At 45.9% G+C, this 18,611-nt stretch overlaps 1 protein-coding gene across 1 annotated transcript in view; it reads right to left on the reverse strand.

The window, feature by feature from the left end:
* The window catches only part of LOC124612449 (kalirin), a 1,731,149-nt gene that overhangs the window by 694,318 nt on the left and 1,018,220 nt on the right, over positions 1 to 18,611 (reverse strand). The window lies entirely within an intron of this gene.

Below are 18,611 nucleotides of genomic sequence, written 5' to 3' on the forward strand. Positions count from 1 at the left end.
TTCCAAGAATCGGGAATGGTGGACTAAATGAATGTACAAACAGCGACTATTCCATACTTTTTCCCCATAACGTGCGCTGTCTAGGGGGCAGTACTAAAGCATTAATATGCGTGAATAAAGTATCCAAACATTTCTTCGTATGGAGGAGTAGGAAACTTTATCAACCGTTACTAAATCGCACTCTCTCTTTATTCACGGTTCTGACAAAATCTGAGCGGCTGATTTACAGACGCTTCGTGTAAATCAACGGACGCTCGGGAAACTGATGTCTTATGCGGCGGTTCTATTAGATAGAACGAACTGTATCTCGACTACCACACACACACACACACACACACACACACATACACACACTACAGACGCTTGAACGAGTATAGTGATTAAAACTACTGGATTCGTTTCTGGCAAGAGTGGCGTTCAAATTCAGGACTGTGACAAGTTTCAAATTGTTGGGCTGCGCCATGAAATCACAGGAACGAAATCGAAATGTTTTACCTATGCCTACCTGACTACCACACATTTCCTACAAACTAATCAGTCCACGTGAACACATGCAGATGAGCAAAATACACCGTGCAGTTGCCGAGTAGGACCTTCCTCATTGCATGGGGATGATGTCATACTGTTTTTTGCAAATTATTTCCAATTCCTATCACTTTGCGACGTTGACACTATTATATCACTCACTCACGATATTTATAAATAGATTATAAGCAACGGGGTTCAGCCACTCAATCGATAATGGCACACTAATCCTCAGAATGTCTTGAACCACGCTCACGAGATTCGAAACGAGGACTGATGGGTGAGCCAAAGAATGCACGTCCGCATCATTCATTTCATGTTCATTTCCGTATTGAGTTAAATGTACAATTAAATTAAGAGGTGTTGATGAGGCAGCAAGAAGGTAATCAGACAATAATGTTGATCATGTTATGTTTCTGAAGCTGATTAATATGGACAGCACCGGTTTTATTTTAGGTGTATATATTAATCCACAAACACTTTCACTCTATATGAACATCCTGAAGTCTTTCTGATACTTTTTCAGCTGAAGATGCTTATACAGAATGAAACCAGTTGCAGTTTAATAAATGCACCTGAAATAACAGCTGCGATGATTTTCTTAACATTCAAGTAGCCACGCCTTGAGAAGGTAAGCTACATACAAACTAATTCCGCATTGTTACTCTGTGCCAGGTAGGGCTTTCAACAAGGGAAATGTCCAGGCGTCTCGCAGTGAACCAAAGTGATGTTCGGACGTGGAGGAGATACAGAGAGACAGGAACTGTCGGTGACATGCCTCGCTCAGGCCACCCAAGGATTACTACTGCAGTGGATGACCGCTACCTACGGTTTATGGCTAGGAGGAACCCTGACAGCAACACCACCATGTTGAATAATGCTTTTCGTGCAGCCACAGGACGTCGTGTTACGACTCAAACTGTGCGCAATAGGCTGCATGATGCGCGACTTCACTCCCGACGTCCATGGCGAGGTCCATCTTTGCAACTACGACACTATGCAGCGGTACAGATGGGCCCAACAACATGCCGAATTGACCGCTCAGGATTAGCATCACGTTCTCTTCACCGATGACTGTCGCATATGCCTTCAACCAACAATCGTAGGAGACGTGTTTGCAGGCAACCCGGTTAGGGTGAACGCCTTAGACACACTGTCCAGCAAGTGCAGCAAGGTGGAGGTTCCTTGCTGTTTTGGGGTAGCATAACATTATGTGGGGCCGACGTACGCCGCTGGTGGTCATGGAAGGCGCCGTAATGGCTGTACGATACGTGAATGCCATCCTGCGACTGATAGTGCAACCATATCGGCAGCATACTGGCGAGGATTTCGTCTTCATGGACGACAATTCGCGCCCCCATCGTGCATATCTTGTGAATGACTTTCTTCAGGATAACGACATCGCTCGACTGGAGTGGCCAGCATGTTCTCCAGACATGAACCCTATCGAACATACCTGGGATAGATTGAAAAAGGCTGTTTATAGACGACGTGACCCACCAACCACTCTGAGGGATCTTCGCCGAATAGCCGCTGAGGAGTGGGACAATCTGGACCAACAGTGCCTTGATGGGCTTGTGGATAGTAAGCCACGACGAATACAGGCATGGATCAATGCAAGAGGACGTGCTACTGGGTATTAAAGGTACCGTTGTGTTCCGCAATCTGGACCACCACCTGTGAAGGTCTCGCTGTATGGGGGTACAACATGCAATGCGTGGTTTTCATGAGCAATAAAAAGGGCGGAAATGATGTTCATGTTGATGCAAAACTTTTTTTGATGTGTGTATAAGTTCGACAAAGTGTTGAGGCGATGTTTGAGATACTGTTTTTGCGGTTTTCTTTTACTCTTTTTTCGAGGAAATTACATTTTCTAGCACCACATGATAAATGTATACTGTTTTCTTTGTGTTTACTACTGCATCCCTCTGTGTCACGTTACAAATCAACTATTTTCAAATAAAACCTGAATTAAATATTTTCAATTTCAATTTTGCTGCAAACACTGTTTATTTTCACTAACAGACAGTAGGATAACTTATTGAAATCCAGTAGACACACCGCATATGTAAACTAAGATATCTTTATGAGATAACGCCCGATAGGTATGCAACACACCCAACACACAGGTAACGCGGCTATAACCTTTAAGAGACCAGAGATACAACGAAAACTACGGTAGTCTACGCTTACTTACGGTAGTATATGGTAGCATACAGTAGTTTTAGAACTCTGCTCTTATGCATTTTACTGTCATAAACATGGGTAAGTAGAACTTGCTGATTTTAAGCAAACGCGCGTTAGAAAAACCACGCCATCCTACAGGTACGGTCTGGTCTCTGTTACAACTAGTGCCTAAATCATGGCCTCGGCAGTAATGTCGACCAGGGTACAACAGAAGCGTCTTAACTGACGGCTGCGAAATATTCGGGTGTCACGATTCTGCCGGCTGAAGGATGTAAGCAGAAGGCAGATAGCTGGCCCTGCTTTAAGATTTGGGTGCATTTTATGCGGAGCTATTTGCGAGGCGAGGCGCGGCGCGGCGCGCTTCATTTATACGAGTGACGGCCGACGGGTGCGGCGAGAGTGTGCAGAGTAAATAGGCGCCGCTGACGGGCTGACGGCGCCGCTCCGCGCCACGCCGCCACCCCGTTTCCCATTTCCCCAGCCGCAGCTGCCGCACTCGCTGCTAAAGATACACCGCGCCTCTGCTCCCGGGACTGCCTCTTCACTGACCTGCACACGCTGCGTGATGCACTCGGTTCAGAATGGTTCAAATGGCTCTGAGCACTATGGGACTTCACTTCTGAGGTCATCTGTCCCCTAGAAACTAGAACTACTGAAACCTAACTAACCTAAGGACATCACACACATCCATGCCCGAGGCAGGATTCGAACCTGCGTCCGTAGCGGTCGCTCGGCTCCAGACTGTAGCGCCTAGAACCGCACGGCCACTCCGGCCGGCGATGCACCCGGTCCTGAATGCCTGTCCCCAAACCACTGCAGTATCTTGCCTCAAACAGATATACAGGGTGTCCGAGAAGACTTTCCCTGATTACATAAATTGATAGCTCAGGCTAGAAGTAAGATACAAATTTGAAACTTGTGTCTAATTGTTTACAACTATCAAAGTTTTTTTTCTGTTTTAAGTTCGCAGTACGTAAGTAGTGGATGAGGTGCAGGGCCCAAGAAGCCATGTTAACCAATCAGGAGAAGGCACAGTGTGTCTTATGGTACCATGATCACCAACCACAGTGCAGACACTTCCAGACAACATTTGGAACGAATCCACCTGATGTCAAGAGAATTAAAGCGTGGTATGGGAGGTTCAAGAACACAGGATCGGTTGCTGACCTTCCGAGGTGTGGTCGACCAAGAACCTCAGCAGACAGGGTGGAAGCTGTAAGGCAGTCTTTTCTGCGAAGTCCGAAGAAATCGGTGCGCAGGGCCTCACGTGAATTACAGATGCCAAAAAGCTCTCTCCATGGCATTTTACACAAACGTTTATTGTTTCGTGCGTACAAAGTGCAAATCGTTCAGGCCTTGTTACCCAATGACAGTACACGTCGATATGACTTTGCGGTCGAAATGCTATCACGTATTGAGGACGATGATGGTTATCTCAGACGAATTGCCTTATCCGACGAAGCGACCTTTTTTGTCAGTGGAGTAGTGAATCGTCATAATGTGCGCATTTGGGGCTCACAACCCTCTGGCGAGATCATGGTCTGCATCAGAGGCAGTCCAAAGGAGAATGTTTGGTGCGCGCTATTGCACGATCGAATTATCGGGCCATTCTTCTTTGCTGAGGCTACCATCACATCTGCACTGTATCTGGACATGTTGCAACTGTATGCTGTTCCTCAGCTGCTTCAGTATTCAGCAAGAAGGTGCACCGCCTCATCGGGGTTTGGACGTCCGTGCCTCTCTCGATATGACCTTTCCTGGGCGATGGATTGGTCGTGATGGGCTAACGGTTTGGCCTCCACGCTCTCCTGACATAACCGCATTAGACTTCTTTTTATGGGGTTATGTCGAGGACGAGGTCTACCGAACACGTATACTAGATCTTGAAACCCTGCGACAACGTATAACCACAGTCGTTGAATCGATCCCTCCAGTGATGTTGGCTAATGGATGGACGGAAATTGAATATCGCCTAGATGTGCTACGTGCAACCAAGGGTGCTCATGTGGAAGTTTACTGATGTGTGAAAAAAACTTTGATAGTTTGTAAACAATTAGACACCAGTTTCGTATTTGTATCTTACTGCTAGCCTGAGTTATCAGTTTATGTAATCAGGGAAAGACTTTTCGGACACCCTGTACTTTTGTACACCGTGATGCAAAAAGAAACGACGCTCCGCGAAGGAACTGCTCACATGAGACTGAAATCGGTAGATGTGACGTAGATGCACAGACAAAGAAATCATTACAATTACAGAAAAATTGAATGCTTTCTGCAAGAGACAGCACTTGACAAACTGAGCAAGTCAATAACGCACTGGTCCACCTGTGGCTCTCATGCAAGCAGTTATTCGGCCTGGCATTGACTGACAGAGTTGTTGGATGTACTCTTGAGCGATATCGTGCCAAATTCTGTGCAATTGGTGCGTTAGATAGTCAAAGTAAGATCTCGAGCAGCTTAGAGGGTACCGGCTGTTGTGGCCGACCGGTTCTAGGTGCTTCAGTCCGGAACCGCGCTGCTGCTACGGTCGCAGGTTCGAATCCTGCCTCTGGCATGGATGTGTGTGATGTCGTTAGGTTAATTAGGTTTAAGTAGATCTAAGTCTGGGGGACTGATGACCTCAGATGTTTAGTCCCATAGTGCCTAGAGCCATTTGAGCTTAGAGGGCCCTGCCCATATTGCTCCAAACGTCCTCACTTGGGCAGAGATCCAGCGACCTTGCCGGCCAATGTAGGGTTTGACAAGCACAAAGACAAGCAGTAGAAGCCCACGCCGTGTGCGCAACCGCATTAACTTGCTGAAATGTAAGCCCAGGATGGCTTGCCATGAAAGGCAACAAGACGGGGCGTACAATATCGTCGACGTACCGCTATGTTGCAAAGTTGCCGAGGATGACAACCAAAGGATCCTCCTATGAAACGAAATCGCACCGAAAGACATCATACCAGGTTGTCGGGCCGTACCGCAGGCCATAATCAGTCCAGGGCGTCTCCAGACACGTCTTCGCTGGTCATCGGTGCTCAGTTCGAAGCGGGACTCAGCACTGAAGGCAATTCTACTGAGGTCAGTGAGATTCCAGGCCTACGGCGAGTGTGGAGACGCTCCACATTGCGGTGGGATATCAACCTGACAGTCACCCGACTTACGGCTCGAAAACCAGGAGTGATGGTATGGGGTGCCATTTCTTTTCATAGCAGGACACCTTTGATCGTTATATGCGGCACCCTTACAGGACAGCGGTACGTCGACGATATTCTACATCCCGTTTAGTTGCCATTCATGGCAGGCCATCCAGGGGTTACATTTCAGCAAGAGAATGCCCATCCGCACACGGCGGGAGTTTCTACTGCTAGTATTTTTGCTTGCCAAACCTTACCTTCACCAGCAAGGGCGCCTATCTCTCCCGAGTTGAGAACCTTTGGAGCATTATAGGCAGGGCCTTCAAACCAGCTTGGGATTCTGACGGTCTAACGCGCCAGTTGGACAGGATTTGGCATGATATCCCTCAGGAGGGCATCCAACAATACTATCAATCAATGGCAACCGGAACAACTGCTTGCATACGAGCCAGAGGTTGATCAAAGCGTAACTGACTTCCTCAATTTGTGAAGCTCTTCCTCCGGAAGAAATCATCAGTTTCTCTCAAACTATAATCATTTTTTGTCTGTACATTAGACGAGACAAACGCTGTCCAACAAGATCTGTCAAAAATAATGTAAACCAGTTTTGAACTCCCTCTGCAGAACGACTTGTTCGAAATTTCCAATTGCTGTAATGAACGGCAGAACTCCTTAAACGTGGGCAGATGTACGGCTGTAACAAAGAAAAATAATCCGATAGCATCGAATTGGTTCTAACAAATTATATCTCTCTTTGTCCATTAACTTCGCACGCATGTCCGTACGTTCCTGCTGCCACCACAGTTCAGCGCGAACGTCTACACGCTACAGTTGTCCACAAGCGCAAGTCATACTAACAGACGGTCGGCTTCTCTTGCTCCTATTTGTACAGCGGGCTGTGTAGGTACATACAGTTGGTAGACATGTTACACAACAGAAGTCGCCAGGATTCAGAACAGTGACGCCATCGATGACATTAGAGCTTTAAGCACTAGCTCACACTGGAGAGGCACGCGGGGACGCAAGACGTCTTGCTCATGGAACCATCACGGCATTCACGTGAAGCCACTCACGGAAACCATCACAAATCTAAATCTAGAGACGAAGAAATCACATCTGCTTCTTCTAGTATATGACTTCAGTGTCTTGCATAATTAGTCACCTAGTTCGACTTCGAAATCTGTCTCTGAAGTACCTGCCAGCGAAAGATTGCTTATGTCCACAAAGAAATCTATACATCACCACTGTCATTAATAATTATAAACTGAAACCACTTACATCACAATGAAAATTATCTGAAGATAATTTCGTCCTCAGAGATATAGTTTCGAGTACCAAACACTTCAATTCGATACGTACAGTAACCCATTTTAATGTGTTCTACGCTGGCACAGTGACATAATGGCTACCCTTTTTCCATTTTACTTATGGGCCAGCTAGGATGGTTGTGCCTCTACCTGCTGTGGGCCTACGAAACTTATTACGGACGTCATCAAATCGCGACCTCCCCCCCCCCCCCCCCTCTGGGTGGGGTGGGTTGTTTGGGGGAAGAGACCAAACAGCGAGGTCATCGGTCTCATCGGATTAGGGGAGGACGGGGAAGGAAGTCGGCCGTGCCCTTTCAAAGGAACCATCCCGGCATTTGCCTGGAGCGATTTAGGGAAATCACGGAAAACCTAAATCAGGATGGCCGGACGCGGGATTGAACCGTCGTCCTCCCGAATGCGAGCCCCCCCCCCGCCCACCCCCCCCCCCCCCCCCTGCACTCACTGATGTTTGGAATTTATCATGCTACACACTTAACAATTTTTTACTGTGCTGTAACTTGAAAATGCCCAAAAGACGCAAGTATGTAACTGCTAAATTATAATAAAACTTGGCGACGCTGTAAAATGACATCCTTCAAGATTTATTACAATCCCCACAATGTTGTGTGCTACGCTACATTATGTCTTTCACCAGCACTCTAACAAATTGTTTCTCCTGTATCAGCTTATCAGTTCAAGAGATTGGGAGAGTATGAAATGGAAAATATTCTCATTTTGGTGAATATTAGGTAATTACAACATGAGACATTAAGAGTAGTAGATAGGTTTTGCTATTCAGGCATAAAACCAGCTGATGATGGCCAAAGTGGACACGTTATAAACTGCAGACTGACAATACAAAGAAAACCATCTGTGAAAAAGAGTAATTTGTTAACATCGAAAATAAATTTAAGCGTTAGAAGGTCTTTTCTGAAAACATCTGTCTGGAGTGTAGCCTTGTACGGAAGTGAAACGTGGCCAATAAACAGTCCACACATTAAGAGAACATAAGCTTTTAAAAAGTAGCGGTACAGAAGGAATGCTGAAGACTAGATGGATAGGTCGAATACCTTAGGATAAAGTGTGCTCTACACTATTGGGGAAAAAGTAATTTGTGGTACAACTTGACCAAAAGTTAATAGGACACATCCTGAGCATAAAGAAATCGTCAATTTGATAACGGAAGGACGTGCCAGGGGCGACGGGGGCGGACCTGGTGGGAGGCTTGACTACAATAAACAGTTTCTATTGGATATAGTTTCCAGCACTTATAAAGTGATAAACAGGCTTGCACAGGATAGACTAGCATAAACAACTGCATCAAATCAGTCTTCTGACGTAACATCACAACAGCATAAAATAATTACAGGTAAGTTTAAATAGCCAGCACGACAATCCGTCTAGTTATTAATTTCGTAGGGAGACACCCAATAAGCCAGAGCAGCGATATTTTAGAATACTGAAGGAACCAAAGACTCCAGGAGAAAAAAAATTCAAATTAATCTACCTCCTGTTTCTCTTCCTCCATAAACTCACGCGTCTGACCTCAATCTCGAACGACTGCACCGAAGTCTCGTTCGGAATTCAATCGAGTTCCGCTTCACTTGCTGGCAGCATTGTTTCACGTCGAGACGATGCTCAGACTTAATGAAATAACCCTCGCGGAGCAAACTTTATAATGAGCATTTTTGGAGCCACCTCATCCGAAAATTCTCGCCCTTCAACGCTAATTATCCACGGAATTACCTGTGCGTAAAAAGCCAGGACGCGCGCCGTGGAGAAACTCGCCGAGTGCACGCCCTGCCCCGACAACCCTTCGCAGGGCGTTAGCGGAAAACATTTCCCCGCCGCGCGAAGCAAGAAATTTGCCTGCACGTTGGCGGGCAACGTTAAGCTAATAATGGCGCGAAACGCGCTTACATCGCTGGCGCTGACAAATGACGAACGCGAGGCAGGCGGACTCGTGCCTTATTTCTTTCATCTGAAGTAATTACTTACGCAGCCCGTGTCAAACAGAGGCGGGATCTAGCGGAATCTAATTACAGGCCAAACCCGACAGAGGAGCTGCTGTGTCAGTGAATCCTTCACGTAAATACCTCGTTGCTCAAAACTTTCTAGAGACGGGTGAAATGCGTTCTTCCACTGAAGAGCGTATCTGTCTGCCAACGAATTACTGAAGATGAAAATATACGTAAGAGTCACGTAATATCATTTCAGGCAGTTCACAAACATTGCTTCACAATGAAAATCTGGTCTAAGTTTTATATATGGACGAGTACTACTTTTTTTAAAAGACGTCCGTTTGGTCACGATATTAAAACCACAATGAAAATCGTGTGAAAATTTGCGCAGATGTGTTGCGCAGTATCTCTAGTATGTTTGTCTACCGCGTCACGTCGCACTTATCTGTTCTGAACGCACAGCCATCACGTAAAAATGCATAGAAAATAGTTTATTCCGCCAAATGTTACGTCTTTTTGAGGAATTTCGCCTCATTTTACGCAGTCCACTTAACATAACTGTTATGCGTTTCCTTCTTCATGACAATTTTCGGCTGCACTCTGCAGGTGCAATGAAGACGCAACTGCGCCGTTTTCTATGCGCAGTGTCTGATCACCTATCATACAGCCTGGCTCCCTCTGATTTTCGTCTTTTCACTCACATGAACCGCTGCCTACGAGGACTGCATTTTCGCACAGACAACGAGCTGCAGATCAGCGAAGGGAATGGGCGGAAATCACAAGCAGCTGTTTTATGACAAGGGTACTGGAAAGTTGGTACCACGTTGAGACAACTGTCTAAGTCGGTGCAGCGACTATGTAGAGAAGAAGGTGGAGGGGTTAACTACATGTTGCAAATAAAAAATAAAAACCTCGTACATACTTTGCTGGAAAAAAGGCGGGAATAATAAATTTTAATCCTTCTGATTTATTCATAATTTCATACCTATACTAACAATTTTTTACGGAGTGACAGTGGCCCTACTGCAGTGGCATACAGAAAGACGGTTTCTTTGAATTCAGTTCGCGGTAAGCTTCTCTTTCACTTCCTAATCTCTTCTTTTCTTTAATTACGATAATTCAGCGTAGAGGACATGGTTGATATAATTATGACAAGATGCTTCATGTTCTCGACTGAAACATGGCTATGACAGATCAAAAAGGGACAACAACACACTAATTGTTCGCTATGAAAGTATGTAAGTTGGATGGCTATAAAGGAACACAGGCCAACTTAGGATTTTCACTTGGCGTACTGAATAGCAGTGCTATTTAAACGTTGATAGTTGCAAGAGAAAGAGCGTAAACAAAAAAAAAACCCGCTGATGGCATCAAATCATAGTATTGATGTTAAACTTCTTACAAAGTGACACAGCGTTCAAACACGTAGAGGTACCATTAAAAAGTGACATGACATGAAACGAAAAGAGTTGCAGCAAATGCCTTCGTTGGTGTTGCAAAAGATTTTTGGGTAAGAACGACCATTTGAGATAGACTGAGCAAAAATTATGTTATCTCCATCGTATAGCTGTTGTAGAGATCGTAAGAATAAGATAACGGAGTAACAAAGGAGCTTCCTAATATTGGCACGAAGTACTATCCGCGATGCTTTGTACAATGGCTGCCGGGGTAAATCTGCAGAGGTAGACCAGGCGTGGAACACTGCAACAAAGCTGCTAGAGTTATGGGACACGTGGGATGTGATGTGTCTCTCTTGTATCACAGAGCTTCGCAGCTTTACTCCTCACAGGGCACTAAAGTACTAAGTTGCGTGTGCAGAGATTCGTGTCGCTAAATGCAACATATGTTCAGTGGCAGCAATCTGATGAGCCTTTCAGCACGTGATGTGGCAGCTGGATAGTTCGCGTGTATTTAGTCACTGCTTGTTGTGTACCATAAATATGGCAATAGCATCTACCATCGACCGATTTCATCACCGCTAATCCAGCACTAGCACTTGTTATGCACCTGCGTGACATATTATATGATGATGACACTTGGATCAGAATACCTTTAATGGAATGTTATGGGTGTCACCCATGCTATCTTTTTTGTTTCTTAGATTTTCTATATATTTGGCCTACAGCCAACTGAAGTTATTACTGTCACATTAGTGCTCTTTTTTTCTATTTTGCGACACATCTGATGATGGTAGTAAGCCGAAGCCGGTCACTGTGAATTGTATGTGATCAAGACAGACATTCATAAATATAGTGCCAAAGACGATCGCGGACTCTACTGATTTTATATGTTCAACCCATACATTGAAGAAGTGCTCACACAAGAATAATTGCCAGCGTGGGCAGACATTACGATCATGAAGACTTTCAAAATGGAAAAAAGGGTTACCAGCACTTACAAAGCTCTGTCCAATAAGGCGGTCACAACTTTTCCCGTTCGCAAATGGCTGTTTTGCACTGATTTCATTTAATAACCAGATATAGTAGTCAATACATACAATCCTAGAGTACGAGCCAAGTATGTGCTCGTGTGCCTCACGGCTTGTTGCAATCTTTTTTACTAACTGATGGCACTTGAGCTGCTTGCATATCAGGTGTCTTAAAGTAACTGCATCGTCTACAGGAGCTGAATCTTCCAATGTGTGTGAATTCCTAAGGGACCAAACTGCAGAGGTCGTCCGTCCCTAGACTTACACAATACTTACACTAACGTATGCTAACAACAACACACACTCCGCGCGGCAGGAGCTAAATCACACTGTATCAGTGTAAAGTGCTTTTCTGTCGTTTGTGGTAACGAGAGAAGGAAGATAATCTGCATCGGATGGCATCCCTTTCTTACTTAGGCACGACTGCACCTGAATCCACACTTCACATCCATCCATCCATCCATCTACGTGAAGATTACTACTACGGCCAATGAGCGCAACTTTGCGAGGGACGACAGGAAGGAAGCAGCATGGAGCGTATGTTGCGACAAACAGACCGACGCCAACCCAGGTTCCAGTACAAACAAGCGCTTTTTACAAACAGCAGCGACTGTGTGAGGCGTCCACCAGAATAAGTCTACGGCAGCGCGAAGAAGAAGAAGAAGAAGATCCTTCGAAACTTATGCCAAATGGACGTAAACTTCAAAATTCTCCGCTGCATCAGCATCACATTCAAGAAAAGTAATGGAGAAACTTACGCCACAGATATGCTTCACGTGTTTTCTCAAAACAGCTTTATTTGTTTTGGCAAAGGAAGGAAACCAATAATTACTGAAGGAATTGCCTTTGTGGACATGCTGGGCAAGTCGCCAAGGATGGAATACAACTCAGCCTGCAGCGGATAAAAGTCGGCTAGTGCATTCCGTAGACGTCAATGAGATCACAGGCCTGACGCCAGAGGCGCTCGTGTTTCGGAATCGCTGGTTGTTTTGTTTTGTTCATAGATGCTCCATGAGGATAGATAGAACTTCTTGACACACAGAGACAGGCTGCGCCTAGAATTGATTTACTGCTATTTATCAGTCCAAACGCGTAGCTTCTTATCACCAACATGTATCTGTTAACATATGTTTGTTGTTAACAGTTTTTCGAAAGCCAATAATTTGAATGCTGTCGCGACTGATTGCTAAGGCATCGAAGTTAAGTCACCGCAGGAAAGTACAACACGACTTAGACAAAATTTCCACTAGGTGTGATCAATGGCTGCTAGCTCTAAATGATAAAAAATCTAAGTTAATGCGGATAAGTAGGAAGAACAAACCTGCAGCGTTCGGATACAGTTTTACAAGTGTCCTGCTTGACACAGTCAAGTCTATTAAATATCTGGGCATAACGCTGCAAGGCGATATGAAATGGAACGAGCATGTGAGAACCGTGGTAGGGAAGGCGAATGGTCGACTTCGATTTATTGGGAGAATTTTAGAAAAGGGTGGTTCACCTGCGAAGTTGACCACATATAGGACGCTCGAGTGTTTGGGATCCGTACCAGGTCGGATTGAAGAAAGACTAGATTTGTCCAAAAATGGCTCTGAGCACTATGGGACTTAACTTCTGAGGTCATCAGTCCCCTAGAACTTACAACTACTTAAACCTAACTAACCTAAGGACATCGCACACATCCATGCCCGAGGCAGGATTCGAACCTGCGACCGTAGCGGTCGCGCGGTTCCAGAGTGTAGCCCCTAGAACCGCTCGGCCACCCCGGCCGGCACTAGATTTGTTACTGGTAGGTTCGAACAACACGTAAGGGCTATGAAGATGTTTCGGGAACTCAAATGGGAATCCCTGGAGGGAAGGCGACGTTCTTTTCGAGAAACACTATTGAGATAATTTAGAGAACCGGTATTTGAAGCAGACTGCCGAACAATTCTACTGCCACCAACATACACGAAGATAAGGCACAAGAAATTAGGGCTCATATGGAGGCATATAGAGACTCGTTTTTCCCTCGGACACTTTGCGAGTGGAACAGGAAAGGAAATGACTTGCGGTGCATCTATGTAGATGTAGATATAGATATAGATGTAGATACCTGAACACACGCATAAATAGATGGGACGATTATTGCCATAGCTGCACTGTCACTGGTGAACCGGACGTGATCAGCCCACAGATACTAGAACAACAACTGCCGGGATTGACCAAAGAATTTTCAGCTACTAAAATGCAAGACTCCGCGGACGCTGAAGGTCCGACAGTGTCGCGATTTGCTGTGTGATTGCCGGCATTCTGGCCTAACGATCCGACACTCTTGTCTGCGAAGGTGAAAGCTTGTTTTCACTACGCAGGAATAACCGAAGATACTACGAAATTTCCTCTATTGGTCAGTCAGCTTGACCAACACTAGGTTGGTTCAAATGGCTCTGAGCACTATGGGACTTAACTACTGTGGTCATCAGTCCCCTAGAACTTAGAACTACTTAAACCTAACTAACCTAAGGACATCACACACATCCATGCCCGAGGCAGGATTCGAACCTGTGACCAACACTAGGCAGCCGAAGCTGAAGACGTAATCGCGGCACCTCCTGCACAAGATCCATACGGTAAAGTGAAGACCGAGTTGAATCGTACCTTGTATGCATCATGAGAGGAGCTTGTGAGTCAAGTGTTGACGCACGAAGACATTATGAACAGGAAGCCGTCGCAATAGCAGGGACACCCGTGTAGTACAATCGATGCGGGGACTGTACTCAACAGATTACTCCAGACGACCTGGAGTAGCTGTCTTCCGCCTCCGCCTAAGGCAATAGCAGAATCTCAGACAGAAATGCTCTTTGACGCTGTCGCAGATCTGACTGACAAGATTCACGGTGTGGCGTGTAACAGTGCCTCATCATTTTTTTTTAATCTCATTTTGTTCGCTTTTGTTCGTTGCATCTGCTCGGGGCGGACGTCGTAAGACATCCGTTTTTTTTTATCACAGAGGGCTGCTAACCCTCTGACCCAACACGCTGAGCTACCGTGCCGGCAATCATCAGCAGTAACGCGACAAAGTGGACGCTATGGCTCGACACACAGCAAGGATAGAGGTCGCTAGAGCAGAAGATCACGCAGCCGTTCCAGAGAGAACTCACTGACGGTTACGAAATACAGCAGGAGACTATTATTCGCTAAAACAGTAATGGAGCGGCAGGTGATTCTGACGGAAAAGGAAGAAGACCGCAAGACACTTTTAAAACTTAAGTTACTTCTCACATTTAGGTTCCCTCACGTTCAGCAGCTTTTCTCCTCACGAAGCATGACGTAAATAGCTCCCCTCCGGCAGCTGTCTCCGTGTCCTCTGTAGCGAACGCAACGCACGGAAATGAAGTCGGCGGTACGCCGCCTCCATAAATAGACGCCGTTAGGAGGGGTAGATTGTGCCGCCCGGCGGTTTACCGGAACAGACTAAAAGCAATGTCGCGTGCCGCGCGACACTTAAGCGGCTTCCGTGCCGTGATGTAACTACGATTACGCAAATTGAGTGTTCTCAAAGGCGCAACTGTAAGACCAGCTCCAGAATTTTACGGCCGTCGTAAAGTTACAAGGTGACACAACGGCGGTAGAGAGAAGATTTGCCACCGCTAGTAAGGCGGGAAAATCTCTGCGTCACGGGTAGCGGAGACGAGAATGAACAACTGGGCTCATAAACAGAGCTTCATTAGCCGCCGCTCTGCTTGCAAGAGGAGCACACGAGAGAAGTGCGCACCAAAAGCAAGACTTTCCGCAGGAATTGCGTTGTCCGTTGTTCACGAGTGTGCCCAAAGTGCTTTATTTGAGCTGCAGGCGAGAAGGCTCTCCAGGACGTACTTCAGTGTGCGGCTCGTAGTAACTACGTACAAAAGCAGTGTAACAGCTAACAAGGAAACGTCCTTCGACACACAAGTGACGTGACATGTTTCAACTTACGAATTTACCAACGGTTCTCCTACTTTGCAGTTCTTCGTCTTTAACAGGGAGGTATGGTAGAGAACATTTTTGACAGCGTGGGCAGTTATAGCGGAACAAATGAACCACTTCTAATCTGCTAGCAAGATATAAATTCTAAACCGAACATGAACTGGTGTCAGAACTGCCACATCACTTGAGAGGCATTAATGTTATTTCATATGTCAAATATGGATACCAAATAAATTTTCCAGCGAGCAAAACTGTCCCTTCTTTATTTTCATTTGTATGTTACTCCCATAACATTGTCAAAACTGCAGTTATAATTTAGTTCTGAACTGGTAGTGCAGTTTGCGTAGTCCTTCATGGGTTCTGCTGAAACGCATTATCCATTGCCACGTACCTACAACTACACTGAAATATATACCGAACAAGACACCGACTTTAATCTTAGACGCACGATCTAGGCTCCAATTTTTGTCCCACAAAAAAACTTTAGTACCTGCAGACCTTTGTTTCCGATCTACGTTGTCGAGAGATTTCCTTTGGTTGCCGGCCAATAAGAGAACTAATAATCAAATGGCTCTGAGCACTATGGGACTCAACTGCTGTGGTCATCAGTCCCCTAGAACTTAGAACTACTTAAACCTAACTAACCTAAGGACATCACACACACCCATGCCCGAGGCAGGATTCGAACCTGCGACCGTAGCAGCAGCGCGGCTCCGGACTGGAGCGCCTAGAACCGCACGGCCACCGCGGCCGGCTAGAACTAATAATCGCCTTTCAAATATTCCCTGATGGGACTCTTTTTACGTTCCGCTCCCAACTCGCTGGGATTTTGCTAAAGAGAATGGAGCTCTTGACGGACAGAGATCTGGGTCAGCACATCCTGTCCACTTCGGTAGAAAACAATTTAAAAAATGAATAATGTAGACAAAATATTACTCTACAGTAATGATATTTTGTTTCAAATCTCACCATTAGCGTACTGTATTAATAACAAGTTGTCGGGTATCCAGGCGAGTAAGTTCGTCGAAATATATTTGTAATCGCTGAGGTTCATGTGTGGCCTGAGATACATTCACTCTTGATTCCTTAACGACGTTACAATTTTCAAAGACAACGAGATATAATGGCGAAATAAACGAGCCAGAGCAGCAATCTGTTAATTGAATAATAGATGAAACGACCAATACCCTGTAAATTACCGGGTAACTCGAACCGCGACGCTACCTGATATTTTCTATACAGGAAATATTATCCAAAGAAATTTCACGGTAAATGCTAGAAAGTTTACCGACTGTGCAGCAACCGCCATCAAGTACAAGACCGTTAGTAAGCACTGGAGTCAAATACAGAGTGCCCTGTGTTACACGCACTTTACCAACATTTCGTAAACTTTTAGATCATCATAATGACGCTTCCTACAAGTGCCTGTGCATAAGAATACTCTGCTGTATACTCAGGCCATGGCGCATTTTCATGCAAACAGATGCTGAAGCAATTCAGTTTTTTTTAACGGTGTCAACTTCCCTGTGCTCAGGGAAGTGACTGTTCGGAGCAGGTGCGACAATCCTGCACTGCCGTCCCGGGCAATGTCCTACCGGAGGTGGCTCGCCATTGCCTTCCTCCGACCTGTTCTGAAGGGTCAAGAATGTAAGAGGGTTGACCAGAAAGTAATGCACCGCATTTTTTCTTCAACAATTGTTTCCTGAACGTAATGAGAATTACACATAAGAAAGAAAGGTGTTTTATCTGCACACCCTATTTTTCCACGTAATCTCCACCCCGTTCTATGGCCTTCCTCCAGCGTGAAACCGAGGGAGGTGGTGCAGTGGTTAGCACACTGGACTCTCATTCGGGAGGACGACGGTTCAAACCCGCGTCCCCCATTCAGATTTAGGTTTTCCGTGATTTCCCTAAATCGCATCAGGCAAATGCCAGGATGGTTCCTTTGCAGGGGCACGGCCAATTTCCTTCCCCATCATCCCTAATCCGAGCTGGTGCTCCGTCTCTAATGACTTCGTTGTCGACGGTACGTTAAACGCTAGTCTCCTCTTCCTCCTCCAGCGTGGGAAAGGGGCGTGTATGCCCTGTCGGTACCAATCCATTTCCTGGTGGTGGAGCCAGTGCTTCACTGTGTGAAACACCTCCTCATCGTCCTCAAAATGTCTTTTGCGGCCGGCCGATGTGGCCGAGCTGTTCTAGGAGCTACAGTCTGGAATCGCGCGATCGCTACGGTCGCAGGTTCGAATCCTGCCTCGGGCATGGATGTGTGTGATGTCCTTAGGTTAGTTAGGTTTAAGTAGTTCTAAGTTCTAGGGGACTGATGACCTCAGATGTTCCATGACGCTCAGAGCCATTTGAACCATTTTTTTGTCTTTTGCGAATGGTATCCTTAAATAGCTCAAACAAGTAGAAGTCCGAGGGGGCTAGGTCAAGGCTGTAGTGTTGATGGGGTAACACTGTCCAACCCTGTTTTGCGATGTGTTGAGCAGTCCTCAGACTTGTGTGCGGCCGAGCGTTATCTTGTTACAGCAATACATCTCCTGGGTTGCTGTGGCGTCGAAGTCACCTGAAGCGCGTCTTGAGTTTTGTGAATGTGTTGACATATGCGTCAGAATTAATAGTCCCGTCTCTTGGCATCACATCAATGAGAATCACACCTTCACAGTCCCAGAACACGGTGATCATGACCTTACCGGCGGAAGCAGTTGCTTTGAATTTTTTCTTCTGTGGAGAGTGAGAACGGCGCCATTCCATCGACTGTCGTTTTGTTTCGGGCTCAAAATGGTGAAACCAGGTTTCATCATCTGTAACAATCCGTGACAAAAAAGGCCTCCCCCTCAGCTTCAAAACGTTGCAACAAATCAAGGCAAATGTTTTTTCTGTGCGATTTGTGATCCACCGTTAGACATAGCGGGACCCATCTTGCACGCACATTTGAATATCCAAGAGTGCGGATAATTGCAACCACACTTCCTTTGCTGATTGACAGATGCAACGCCAACTGCCGCGTCGTAATGCGTCTGTCGTCGCGAATGACATCATCAGCTCGCTGCAACATGCCAGGTGTGACAGCCGTGGATGGTGGATGGCCTCCCCAGTCGCTGCAAATCGTGAAGCTCTGCCGGATCGGCTTCTGATGACC

The sequence above is a fragment of the Schistocerca americana genome, chromosome 4 (assembly GCF_021461395.2).
Source record: "Schistocerca americana isolate TAMUIC-IGC-003095 chromosome 4, iqSchAmer2.1, whole genome shotgun sequence".
Taxonomy (NCBI): domain Eukaryota; kingdom Metazoa; phylum Arthropoda; class Insecta; order Orthoptera; family Acrididae; genus Schistocerca; species Schistocerca americana.